Source organism: Macadamia integrifolia, unplaced genomic scaffold (assembly GCF_013358625.1).
Source record: "Macadamia integrifolia cultivar HAES 741 unplaced genomic scaffold, SCU_Mint_v3 scaffold1695, whole genome shotgun sequence".
Classification (NCBI taxonomy): domain Eukaryota; kingdom Viridiplantae; phylum Streptophyta; class Magnoliopsida; order Proteales; family Proteaceae; genus Macadamia; species Macadamia integrifolia.
Window position 1 is genome coordinate 1 of NW_024868314.1, and position 9,250 is coordinate 9,250.

Consider the following 9,250-nt stretch of genomic DNA (forward strand, 5'->3'; position numbering starts at 1 on the left):
ACAAACACAAAAATGTAAAACATAATTTGAATAAAGGATAAAGCAAAGAATATAGGTAAATAAAAAAACTTAACTCGAATACATGTGCCACGTCACAAGCACCTAATCTGCAAAATAATAAAATTACAAAATAAAATTGGATAGTAGAAGAGGTGGAAAAAAAAAAAAAAAAAAAAAGCAAATGGAGAAAGGAAACTCAATCTTTTTAGCATCAGTAAGCAGCCACTTATATTTTCATTTACTCGATCGACATTCCTGATACAACAATAATTCAAATACTTTACCAATAAGAATACCATAGTATAATATAATATCAAAATAAGGAAGAAACCCCCACTTTCAAACTCTGAAACACATCCTAGGACAATCCAACCTTAGATATTCAAGATTCCACACTCAACCTGAAGAGGAAACAAATTACATGGTTCAATTCAAACTTTAAGATCACTATATCGACAGAAATTCAAACTAAACCTAAAAATTAATACAATATATACAAACAATGATGAGTTTGATGTCCTTAAGAAGACCCCCTCCAAGACTCTGCTAGTCCTTATTAACCATGCATTCCTCAATCCCGTGTCTAGCCTTATAATTCTATGTGCATCACTATGCAACCAGTACGTATCAAAAATCAAATAATTAGACCCTTTAAAAACAAAACAGTGAAATCTTGCATAAAAAAATAAAACAAAATAAAAAAAAATAAAAAAAAAAAAAACAAAAACAAAGCAGCAAACCAAGGATATTCTATGTTGCTTCACCTATAACCATGTCCTGAACTCACAATTAATCATGTTGAAAACTATATTCAACTAAATATTGATTTAACGACCATTCGAGAGAACCATGCTTATACTCAATACCAAGGAGCAGAACAAAGTAGATAAAAAAACAAATCATTATTCAGGTATATACCCACTTCTTCCATTTGGAACAGTAGCACGCACATCTCCGTAGAAGAAGCAAACATAATAACGTCAAAAATCATAATTCAAACAAAAAACAAATGGGAAAATGTGGAAACTCAATGAATTTTCTCGAGAATACCCCCTCAGCTCGACTCATTAACATGTACTCCTCAATCTTACGGCATACGTTATCTTTCTATGCTGCACAATAAAACAAATAATTCAATGACTAATCCAACCAAACAATAACAGCATCTATTACAATGACAAAGTAACTAAATGGGTAAAAACAAACAAAATTTAAGGATGGGACAAATGAATGGTATCAAGGAAAAGTATTCACATTTCATATAGCTTCACTCGTAACCATATCCTAGACTCGCAACCAACCTTGAAAAGAAAACCAATCACAGATTTAAACAGTACTACAAAAAGTATGCCTTACTCTTAACTCTAAAGAATTAGCACTAAAGACAAAGAAGAAAAAAGAGGGGGGGGTGGGGGGAGTAAACTCATTTTTTCAACTATGTACCCACTTTTTTAAAATCCAATAAATATTTGTGGAAGACGTACAAACACAATAACGTAAAATTTCAATTGAAGCAATGATAAAGCAAATAAAAAAGGTAAGAAATACCTCAACTCCAATACAAGTGCCACATCACGAGCATTTAATCTACAAAAATAATAAAGTTACAAAATAAAATTGAATAGCAGAAGAATGCGACGGAAAGGAAAAAAAAAACAAGGAAAAGGAGAAAGGAAACTCAATCTTTGCAGCATTAGTCACCAACTACTGATGTTTTTCTTTATTCCATCCACATTCCTAAAGTAGCAATAATTCCAATACTTCTCCAATAAGAATACCACAGCAATATCAAAATAGATTCCAAAAAACAAATGTAGTTAATAAAGTAATACACATCAAATCAAAATTTGCAAGAAACCCCCTCTTTCAAACTCAGAAACGCATACTAGGATAGTCCAACATTAGATATTTAAGAAACCACACTCAACCCGAAGAGGAAACAAATTCCATGGTTCAATTCCAACTTTAAGATCACTATATCGATAGAAATTCTAAGTAAACTTAAAAATAATTTATGTGCGAACAATGATGTACATGTACATATATATATATATATGTACCCAGCAGAAAAAATAATCATAAATTGTTAAGAATGTAGAGGTATAAAGAATAAAATATGTTTTTGATTTAATATTAAAAAATGTGCATAACAACAACAACAATGGTGTGATTGAGTCATGGTATATCAAAACCAAATCCAAATATAAATGGATCTTCATTGCAGATTGGTCATAATTGTGTCACTTCCAAAAGAGTAAAAAGGTACATCCACATCCACCTTAACTAGAGCAGACTGGAACCAGGATTTAATCATCAATTGACAACATACCAAGAGTACACATAGAATACTTCATGTCAGTTTGGACAGCCCTAATGTTGTGTTGGCAAAGCCAAGTTGTGGGTGGAGAAAAGTGGACATGGGTACTCCGGTCAAGGAGCAGCATAACTAAGAGAGCCATTCCATTTTGTGTCATTGTTAGGAGAATGATAGGGAGGTCAATTCAGGGGCATGTGACAAAAGTGTCTGTGATTTTTATTTCTTTCGCCGCCCTTCTTCTAAGAAGAGTGTTAGCGATAAAGATTTGTAGTGGCTCATATTTCACATTTTGTCGTTTCCTTCTCTTGTTCTATGTTTGCATCCCTTTTCTTTACCATTCTTTAATTGAGAGAGAGAGAGAGAGAGAAGGAAAAGACAAAATAGTGTGAATCTATAAGATTGATTCACTTGAGAACAATGTTATTTCACCTATTGATTACTTGAGAACAATGTTATTTCACATAGACATGCCACAGGGGAAAAAAAAAAAGTGAATCTACAAAACAAGAGATTCATACATAAGCATTTTAAAATACGTTTAAGAGTGAGAGGAAAACCAACCCCAACAGAGTTGAGATTCATAAACCACGTATGGAACTTCTAGACCACACTATCCTCCAGAAAGCTTGGTGAAACATACCCAGAATCGATTTGATTACTTCGGGAACCATGTTCTGCAGTCTCCAGTTCCCTAGACCACCAACGATGTCTAAGAAATGCAAATGTCCATGATGCATATCTTTAGAGCTGATCCTTAAAATCCTGCGAAACCAAAAATATCACTTGCACCAATGATGACAACTGTGGCTCACAAACAGGGCTTGATAGTATAGGCTCCCTGATATAAGATGAATCTTATTGAATAAAGATACAATAAGACACATAAACATGCTGAGGAAATAGTATTTACATAGAGAAGTAAATAGTAATGGCCTTTTGTCCATAACAAGTTCGTAGAGAATGCTGAGGATACACACAAGGAATCCCACAAATAATGGTATCTCAGGATCTCACCCTACCACCACAAGGATTACGAAAAGTAGCATTCACAGAAGGAACCCATAATATAAATAAGGATTTTCCCATATATGTATATTGCACTGATGGAATTTCCTAGACCTAAACCGAGTCCTGTAACACCCCATAAATCTTCCCCCAGGTTTTCATGATTGTTACTGGATAAGTCAGGATCTATGTATGTATCACTAAGTATAAGGAAAATATTCCAAGAGGCTCTGCAAAGAAACAGATGAAGATAGAACATAATGGCATATGATCAGTGATAAAGTCCTAATAATTTTCCAAGAAAGTTGGCTTCCTTCACCTTATCAATTTTTCTTTCCAAGTAAGAAATAGCCAGCACAAAAGTCAATGCCCTGTCAATGATTATATCTCAATTTCAGTGAAAACACATTTCAAACCTACAACCTTAAACCTCACACTAATCCACAGGAACATTAAAATCAGTAATTGAAGAATCATAAACCTACCATAAACTGTAGCTTATCAGACTATTCACGTAAGCCCAAACAACTGGCTAAGTAACCAAAAGTGTAAACTTCCATGCATTCTCTCCACATGAAGAGTACTTCAAAATGTATTTATGACGGTGAAGTCATATGATGATAAAACGCAAGCATAAATACTAGTCGAAGAAACAACGAAGCAATGCTTAGATGGGAGCCCTAATGCAAGCATCAAGGTATGGGTGAAGGCCAAGAGGCTATCACCCAAGTATCATTAACACTGTTTAAAATAATGAAATAACGATGTGTGGTGCTTAACTGGTAGAGTTGCTGTGCACGCAAGTCTATGTCGAGTGAGAAGCAAGGTAGGGTAAATGTAAAACCATGATATATTTTACACTGCCCATACCATACCATACCATGAATACTTGCCAACAAAGTTCTACCAATAACCATAAAAAATACGCTACCAACGTACACACGTCACCAAGAGAGGTATGCTAGGATAACTACCATTTTACAGTACTCCATGAAAGCATGTATGCAGTAAAGCATGCAAGTGAATCAACCCCTTGCATGTGTGTTAGTAGTAACCATAGGGCATGCAATGAACCCACATTTTGTTGCAAGACCTAGTTCATAATTTAATCAGGAAATGAAAAGATGGGAAAAGGATCACTTACCATCACAAGTTTAGTAAGCTTTCGCTGGGAGGACTCAACATATTGATTTATTTTCACCTGGGACTTGGGTATATTTGGTGGCTCTTCATAGCGCCAGATACCTTATCAATAGTTTTCTTGACAATAGTCTTGAAAGCGTCCTTGCTCAAGTTACCCTGTCGCCATGATGGCTTCAAAACCTCCTTTACGAAATCTGTGGCCACATTTGGACTACCTGAACTCCGGTTCTTCCCATCCCCTGGCTGAGGGCTCCCACTCTCCACAGCATCCACTTATGCTGTCTCACCAAACTCATCATTTTCTGCAGACTTGGTTACAACCGCAGCAGCTACAACTTCATTCTGTTTATTGTTTTCAGCTATATCCAAAGGCTTATGTGATCCAGTAAGTCTTGATACCAGGTCATCACTGTTGAGATGTTGTTCTTGAACACGGCCATATTTCCTCGATGTGTTTGAATAAGGCTCTCTCACATACTGAAACCGGGTGCCAGTAAAAGTTTACACTAGAGCATCCCTTGGGTGTGCATGATCAGCAGCCAGCAAAGAATCATCAGCCCTGGGTAAAACCTGCCCTCTAGGCCTACCAGAATCCGATGGTGAAGCTGTCTGCCTTGAACAAAGCCCAACAACACCCTACCCATCCACTCGAACATGGCTCAGACCAAAAGACGTTCAATACTTGCCACTATAGTTTGTGTCTAATTCACACCTGCAAAACTCGAATTGAACTTTGAACCTCCAGTGGCTGTTCAAATGTGGATGCAAATGGGTTATAATGAGTTGTGTTTGAAATTTTTGATCCTCCAAGATCAGATAAGAAAGCTAGCTTATTACTCTCTAATAAACTTGATGTGTATCTTGATGAGTCAACCTTCGCGGGTGTACCAAAATGAAGAGGATGACGATGAGGCTCCTCCATTGGAGGAAAAGAAAAGAGGATGAAACTCAACCAAAGTGAGCATGCTCTTCATGTTGGTAGGGCCGTGTTATGGCACGAGGGAAGTCATTTCTAGAATGCATGCTATTCTGTGGAAACTGAGCAGGACAAAAACCATAAGAAGAAGAAGAAGAAGCCTGAAAGGAGGTCCAAGAGGGTTTTTGTGGGCCCATAAAAAGACAATGGGGGCCATGTAATGGAGCGAAGGAGGGAGGAAACCTTTCCAAGGGGGTAGACTAAGAACTAAAGTTTGTGCCTGCAACTGGAAAGTTGTAAACTTTTGGTGGCTGGGAGACATGTGAGGCATTTACACCTTGAGCAAAGGGAGGAGGAGGTAGGTAAGAAGGCTGAATACGATAGTCTACAGATGGATAGCTGGGTGGGTGGAACTCCTCCAAGCATGGTTTTAAGTATCGGTGCGTATCGTGCCGTATCGGCCGATACGTATCCGTATCGGTAGGCATCGGCACAATACATACCAATACGCTACGGAGAATTTTGGGCCTCTTTTTGTGTATCGGCGTATCGTACGTATCGTATCGTATCGTGTCGTACCGTATCGGTACCGATACGTAAGATACGAACTTTTGAAAATCTGAAAATTCTCGAGAGTATCGGTACATATCGAAGGTATCGTGCAGTATCAAGCCGTATTGTACCGTATCGATACAATACCGGCCACTTAGTGTGAATTTTTTGTTGTTTGAAACAAACACTTCATACTCTCACCAACAGTTTTCTAGATTTTTTATATGTTATGTAAAAAACAAGTGTTCTACAACTTCCATGGAAATTTTTTATTTTTCTCAAAAAAATATATTTTTTAAATTTTTTTATTCCGAAATTAATTTTTTTTAAAAAAATCCCCAAAAAAATTTTCTTTTTAGAAAATTTAGTTCATTCAACTCTTAAAAATAATGTCATAACTTATAATTACTAAATACATGATTTCAAATGAAACCCACATTTTTCCCCAAAAAAGTGAGGGTTTCAATTTTTTTTTTTATTTCTTAGATCTACTCAAATATATTGGTCCACACTTTGTTGATTTTTTATATGTTCTTTAAAAACATTTAATCTACAACTTCTATAAAAAAATTTTAATTTTTCTACAATGAATAGGAGACCCACTACCATAAATATTTCGACTAGGGTATATATTGTGCCTATATTCGACAAGTGCAGAATATCATCGTAGTTGCTCCTATTGAAGAAGAAGGTCCTAGCCAAGGATTTGAACCACCACGACACTCTTCACGGCACTCATCATAGTGGCAATGGCAATGAGGAAAGAAAAAACTGTAAGAAACTCAAACCTCATCATTTTGAACATTTTCAACTCAATATATTTGTCTATCAATACGATACCCTCTACTTAAGTATTTATGCATTCTACATGTTATATATAGCTTTTTTTAACTATTTTTTTATGCAAAAGTCTATAAAAATGTGTTCCCTATCCATTTATGTGTGTATCTTTAGCGTATCTTAGTGTATCTCCGATATGATACCCTCTGATACGTATCTTAATTTTTACTCACCGATACGACGACCAATACGACGACCGATACCTATACTTTAATCCTTGGTTGAGGGTTTGGTCTGGTTTGGGTGGTCTAGTTTGGGTTGGTTTGGTTTGGTTCAGGGTTTAGGGTTTAGGGTTTAGGGTTTGGTCTGGTTTGGGTTGGTTTGGTTTGGCTCAGGGTTTAGTCTGGCTTAGGGTTTGGCCTAATTTAGGGTTTTGGTTTTGGGTTTGGTCTGGTTCAAGGCTTAGGGTTTGGTTTGGTTTGGTTTGGTTTATGTTAAGGTTTAGGGTTTAGGGTTTGGTCTGATCTAAGTTGGTTTGGTTTGGTTTAGGATTTGGTTTGGTTTGGTTTAGGGTTTGGTTTGGTTCAGGGTTGGTCTGGTTCAGGGTTTGGTCTGGTTTGGGATAGTTTGGTTTGGTTTAGGGTTTGGTCTGGTTTAGGGTTTAGTCTAGTTTAGGGTTTGGTTTAAGGTTTGGTCTAGTTCAGGGTTTGGTTCGGTTCAAGGTTTGGCCTTGTTCAGGGTTTAGGGTTTGGTTTGGCTTGGTTTGGTTCGGTCTAGGTTGGCTTGGTTTGGTTCAGAGTTTAAGGTTTGGTTTGATTGGGTTGGTCTGGTTTGGTTTAGGGTTTGGTCTGGTTTTTTGTTTATTCTGGTTTAACTGGTTCAAAGTTCAAGTAGGTATTACGGCACACCTGGATATCCATTTTTTTCATACAAGATATCAATGAGACCGTATTTTTGAATACTTTCCAATGATACGGGAATCGAGCACCTGCTAGGCTCGATTGTCTTCTTCTGACAAAAGGTTTTAATGACCACTTTCAATTACCCTCTCCGCATCATTAAAAATATCGAGTTTGACCGATCACAAATTCTGGGATAATCTGGACTTGTGCCAAAAATTCAACTTCTTTTCAAAAGCGAGAAAATATGTCTCTTCATTGTCCATAATTCATCATTGCCCAGGGGGGACAAAATTTGGTGTCTACAGAATACCACTCTTTGGCCGAGACTGTGCAACTGCCGAAGGGCCAAGAAAAGAACAACAAAATTTTGTCACCCTAGAGCATGTACTGTCGATATCCTGCTCAAGGATAGCGGAGGTCCAATGCAAAAGGCGAGCGATTAGACTCTGATAGTGAAATTTGATGGAAACAAGAAATTAATATGACAGTATATTTAATTGACTAGTATTGGTATATCATACCACTAGAACTAGATCATACATGAAATGTCCCGGACTTAGCCAAGAATGCAAGTATGAGGGAATTATCTCAAAGTGCAATCATTTTCTAATGAGGAAGGGAATACATACCTGAGAGACAATTCATTGGAGAAATTGTAAGGATATCGTTCTTATAACGTACCTCAGCCCATCTAATCAAATTGACATCTTTGTAACATTTCTCGATACTTCTGATCTTACTGATATCTTAACATGAAAATTGGCATTGAGATTAATATTTTCCAATATTATTATGGAAATGGGGATGGAATTGGCACTTTCTGGTGCTGTTGTGGAGATGATTATTATATCATCCGGTCAATACAATCGGCACTTTCTGGCACTACTGTGGAAAAAGAATTTTCATATGCATCTTGGCACTGAAACATCATTCTTATAATGGCATCTTGGTCAGGGAATTGGCACTTTCTGGCACTGTTATGGAGATGATATTCTTATTATATCATCTTTACAATGCAATTTGCACTTTCTGGCACTGTTTTTAGAAATGACGCTCTTTTTGCGTCACTTAAACACTGAAGTTATACTTATGGCACTGTCAGAGAGATGTCATTCTTGTAATGGTATTTTGGTATTGGAATCGGCACTTTCTGGTGCTATTGTGGAAATGATGTTTTTACTAAAGTTATACTTATGACATTTGTTGAAGAAATGTCATTCTTATACTTATTCATGTATAATTTTTTTTTTTTTGATGATTTGATTTGTTAAACATGCAGGGTTACACGTTTTTCGCCTCACCAAGCATATGAATGGTACATAACATTGTGTTCCAGTGTTAAGAAAAGAATCAAGTTGGCTAGTTTTGGCTTTGCTGCTCTTTTGGACACGCGTGGTCTGGACTTTTCTTTGACCCGTGCCTTGGCTGAGAGATGATGGCCAAGCACTCACACTTTCCACTTTCCACTTTCCACCAGGTGAATTAACAGTTACCCCCTGGATTACCATGCTTTCACAGGTGTCAAATTTGGGGGAAGTACTATTTCTGTGGACAATTATCCTTTTGATGCTAAAAGGATTAGTTCCCTTCTAGGTTTTAGGGTTACTAAACAGTAGTTACTTCCCTCACAGTTGA

The 9,250-nt window shown here is 36.8% G+C and overlaps 1 long non-coding RNA gene across 6 annotated transcripts; it reads right to left on the bottom strand.

Moving 5' to 3' along the window:
* Positions 1-66: 66 nt before the first annotated feature.
* LOC122064612 lies at positions 67-5,923 on the bottom strand. 6 transcript variants are annotated; one of them, XR_006135773.1, is made up of 6 exons: positions 3,642-4,451; positions 2,958-3,079; positions 1,549-1,587; positions 1,255-1,301; positions 1,051-1,112; positions 67-107 (listed from the first exon to the last, which is right to left on the bottom strand). It is a non-coding gene; the product is annotated as an uncharacterized LOC122064612 (long non-coding RNA). The 6 variants fall into 6 exon arrangements; XR_006135771.1 differs by lacking the exon at positions 67-107 and adding an exon at positions 4,467-5,923 and having other exon boundaries at positions 142-1,112; positions 3,642-3,693; XR_006135772.1 differs by lacking the exon at positions 67-107 and adding an exon at positions 164-255 and having other exon boundaries at positions 338-1,112.
* Between the last annotated feature and the right edge of the window lie 3,327 nt (positions 5,924-9,250).